This window comes from Capsicum annuum, chromosome 1, assembly GCF_002878395.1.
Source record: "Capsicum annuum cultivar UCD-10X-F1 chromosome 1, UCD10Xv1.1, whole genome shotgun sequence".
In the NCBI taxonomy this organism is placed as follows: domain Eukaryota; kingdom Viridiplantae; phylum Streptophyta; class Magnoliopsida; order Solanales; family Solanaceae; genus Capsicum; species Capsicum annuum.
In genome coordinates, this window is record NC_061111.1 from 94,428,810 (window position 1) to 94,433,946 (window position 5,137).

Sequence of the window (5,137 nt, forward strand, 5' to 3'; positions counted from 1 at the left end):
ACTTACTTTTGCGGGTCGTATTGAATAACATACAAAATAATGAATGTCGATATATAACTACAAAAAAAATATAAATAACAAATAAAAAATATAATTATCTATATAAAGGATACATTATATTATAAATAATTAAAATTATACTGTGCAGTAAAAAATTACAGTGCTATGGTGTGTACGTATTTAATGATTCTGTAAAAAATATTAAAATAATAATAAATTGATGAAAATCTTAAAATTAATGAAATAAAAGATAATTATCAATAAATTGTGTAAAATTAAAATATGACAATAAATGAGTAAAAATTGTAAAATAATGATGATTATCAACAATTTATTAACAATTGTAAAAAATATGTGAAAAATTGCATATTGTGTCATTTAACAATCATAAAGCCCAAAAAGTGCTAATTTTAAGTATGAAGAGCAAAAATTGGGTGTCAACAGTTTGCCCCTTCTCGTTTGAAGATAATGTAGAAGTTTTCAAACGAAAATATTGACTTTTAGCCAAATTTGCTCGACAAAAAATTATTTTTGATAAAAAATTCAAATGAACTCCAATTTAGAGTTGCTTATACATCTCGATTGATGAGGATCAGATCTGGTATAATTTCAAAATTAGGTAAAATGCCCTATTAGTAAGGGTAAACGACCGTGTGAAGTAATTAATGAAATATGGACTATTTGGGAATAGAAGTGTTTATCTATTCCCGATATTCCTTTCAAAATTGCTCAGTATAGAGCTGCAAGATGCTGGGGATGCAAAATTGTGTACATGCTGAGGAGAAAAATAATTGTGGAGCTGTGATGACCAAACTCTGCATTGATCTTTTTTACATATCTCAAGTGTCACGAGAATCAGGTAAATGTTGTTCAAAATAAGAAAGTAGAAAATATAAAATACTCAAAGATGAGCGCTTGACTGAAAAATAAGATGTTGGTATTTAAAGGTATGTGCTTAAAAGAAAAAGACAAATGCTTGTATTTTAAAACTGGGTTCCTTGAATAAAAAGTAAAAAATGCATGCATGTGAAAGTGAGCACCTTGAATGAAAGGTAAGAAAAATGCCTGTAAGTGAAAGTGGGTTTCTTGAAAAAGAAAGAATTTTTATTTTTATTTTCTTAATAAAAAGTACTAAAAGATGAAGAAGACGCAATCGTGTCTTGACTTCAGTTGGTACCAATAATTACTAGTAAGCATAAGAATTCCCCGTCTCTTTCCTAGCTAACCGAGATCGACTTTAGGGTAATTCCTATAGTTTCAGATGGTACCTCAGACATACCTAAGTATCGACAAGATTTGTTCATCTTCCTCCCAACAGAGATTTTGCGCTATGCTTATTCTTATGTTTCTAGTGCCCTCTCCAAAAAGAAAGTCTCATTTCGCACATGTTTAAGTAACAAAAGTCCAATTTCAAATATAATTAAGTAATTTTTCTTTTTGAATATGGGAACATCTAGAAAAATACGCTCATACTCAGAAAAGAAATTCAATGCATGCAATTGTGATACCATAGGCTTGACCTTCATGTAAGTATCCATTAATGTGAGAACACTTGAAATAGGATCTTGTAGGACTTGGTATGGGCTTGTAATACAGCCTCGGAGATGGTTAGGATAATATTTGGGATAAAAGTGCCTAATTCCTCAATAGCATTGCACTGCATTTGTGCTATCAATATTTGTTGTGCTTTGACGCCTGATCTTCTTTGTTGTGATTCGTTGCCCCTTTGTTTATATTTGCTTTGACTTCTTTTGAATTTTGTGCTGGGGTTTTTCCCTTTTTTTTTTAACAAACTACATTTTTTTTTAGTTTTTTTTCTTCTCTCTTTTTTTTTGGTGGGGTTTTTGCTCCTTTGAAGTCATTTTTTAACTTTATTAATTTGGGATAGTATATTCTATGCATTTTGTGTCTTTGATCCTGAATCTTCGTCTTCAATTTGCATATATTTAGTGCGCTCAAAGAGTTAGGGCCAAGAGAGGATAGTGCATGTAAGCACTCAAAAAGGTATAACCTTAGATAGGATTGTCCAAAGAAAAGGTTTTAGGCTCAAGAAGGGAGTACTAGGGATTAATGTCATTTGGTGGGATATGAAAGGCACAATCGGGTCAAAAAAGTCTTACGGTCCTTTCCTAAATCAAGTATAACTTAATTTTGCCTCAACAAATATTTAGTCCAAGTTCTAGATCAACAAATGCAATACAATTAATTAAACTAAAGCTCGCCACACAATGCACTTAAAAGGGTGAGTTTGGCTTCGTCTTTGTCTTAGATGTGTGCAAGAGAATTTGTTTTCAAACGTTACTAAGGTGTGATAAAAGGTACCTATAGAATCTATGATTTACCATGAAATCAGTCCTTTTTATCATACCAATTTGCTCTTTCCTACGCACATTCCTAAATGTATTGAGTACCAATCAAGTAAATTGTTTTTTTTATTTTTTAAAAAAAAGAATGGGACCGAACCCAAATGAGGGTTGCCTACGTATCTTATAAAAACAAGAATCAGGTTTGTGTAGTTCAGGCAAATTTATGTATTTGTATGTGTAATGTATGATTGTAAAAAAATGATGGTCATTGTTAAAAATAATATGAAAGACGACATGAAATAAATTATTTTTAACATCAAAATTGTTCTAATCAAATGATCGAGAGAATGGATGTCATGCATAGAGAGAGTTTTTACACAACTTCAGTATGCTAACACGATTGAAAAAGTCAGACACTGAAGAAATTATGACATTATTTCGCCGTTGTCAGAAAGATTATTATTATAACTGAAAAATATGTAACCCTTTCTTTTGAAAATAAGGATCAATATGCCATAAATTTAATAGTTTTTGACATTCGAAAGAAGAAGTTAGATATTCTCTCACCAAAATTTGGTGAGTATCTGAAGGTACGACTGGACACTAATGTAATTAAGATTTGGATTTGAGGAGTTATTGATTCACACTCTTGAAGATTTTTGGAGAGTGTTTTTGAACTGTTTCAGAAAATTTGCCCCAGTTTTAAATACTGGAAAAATTATTCTAAAATAGTGAAGAGACCAAACCCTAATGCAGGGTTACCTACGTATCTTGTTGGGATAAGAATTAGGTTAAAACGTAGTTCAAACTCTTTTTTTTACTTTTTATATGCCGTGATTTATTTCTTAATTGAGAAATTTTCTAAATGGTAGAGAGTAGGATCGAATAATTGCGAAAAGGCACACTAACCTAAATGCACCAATTCTGAAAATAAGGAATCCAAAGAAGATTCGGAGGAGTGCAGTACACCCCTTGCATGTTCAGTGTATGAATTGTGTACAACCAAAAACTCGATATAATTGTGATTTCTGATTAAATGAAGTAAAAAAATTAATGTGTAGCAGTTTCACAATGTACAAATTTCATGTATCAAACAAATAATAAATAAAGAATTGATAAAGCAACAGAACTAACCTGTACAAGTAATAAAAAGAATTTATAATCAAATACTCATAATGTACAGTGTGAAATGAGTCATTAATTAAAGAATTTAATCATACGAAAAATGTAAAAATACCTTCCCCGATTGAAAAATCGAGTCTATCATGGTTAGAACCTATTGTTATTCCTCGGCAGAGTCGTCATTCTGTCATGCCCTGCCTTCGCCAAGGTTAAAACAAGCATGACTTACGGACTCTAAAAGAATTAAGTTTTTTTACAGAGTCACCACTTAATTTTTAAAGGAAAATAAGAAAACCTATTAAATTATTAACACGTATAATTAATGTTTTAGTCTGCAAATAAATAATAGAGATTCTAGATAAGAGTTCTAATTATCCTGAAGGAAAGGGGTTAGGCACCCTTCAGGATCCACAAATGTGCTACCCGGCTAGACTAAATTTATCAAAGAAAGAGGGGGTAAAATTAAAATGATGTAAAAGGTGTATATATATATTAAGTATAAATTACTTCTTTTGAAAAAATATAAATGTTTAAACTATGTAAAGGTATATGTATATTAAATATATAAATAAAAAAGATTGTTATAGAAACATGTAAAAGATATAAATAAAATGTATAAATACATGTGAAAAGGAAAGTATTTTATGATGTGTGAAAAGAATATATTTTGATGTGCCATGAAAAGCAAAATTATTTACAAGTAGTTTTTTTTTTTAATATGATTAAAATTACGAAAAAAAGTAAAATTTATTTGAGATGAAAAAACTACATAATATGTAAATTACTTGATTAACTTAATTCTTTTATTTAAGTGAATTAAAATAATATATATGTTTTGTCATAAAAAAATATAAACAAAAGTATATTAGTATATGTATCAAAAAAAAAGATAAAATTGAATAAAGAAAAAACTTGTTCTAAAGAAAAAGGCTACGTAATATTTTTTTTAGTGTAAAAAGTATAAATTATTTGATTAAATAATCTAAGTCAATCTAATATTTTTATATAAATATTAACGTCCTAAATTTTCCTAAATGCGTGGTGAAGATTGCGTAAATAAAAATATCTCGCCCAACATCCCAAAAATAAAGTTTTCACCATGATTAACATTTGTACAAGTTCTAGAATATAAAAAATATAAACACATAATTTAAAATCTTCTTTGACTGCCATTTCCGATTATTCTCAATAACCTGTATAAACACTTGTAAAAAGAATGTAAGTAACAAATATATAATAATTAAAATAAATTTTTTAAAATAATATGTGTTCATATACGTATTTAAAAATATGATTTTTTGTTAAAAAATTGGACTCGGAAAATGTTTTGAAATATTATAAAGATTTTATCGTCACCCAAAAATATTATTTTTGTTACGTATTTGCATATGTAAAAACAGTCTTTTTATTTGTTAAGGCCTCGAAAATCAACGAGTCATTTCTTCATCGGCCAAGTATTGGTCCTTGATATAAAATAATAACTTTAATAAAATAAATTCTATCTTTTGTAATGGGATGGCCTTAAATATCCGATGAAAAAATAATATCATTGGCCAGTGTTAATAATATCTTCCAACTATAAAATGATATGTAGTCAACAAAATATAATGGACAATAATATGCAACAAAATGTGAATAGGAGCCCAACTAATAACATAGCTCAATGAAAATTCTTAAAACCGTATGAAATTAATTCAAGTAAATTAATA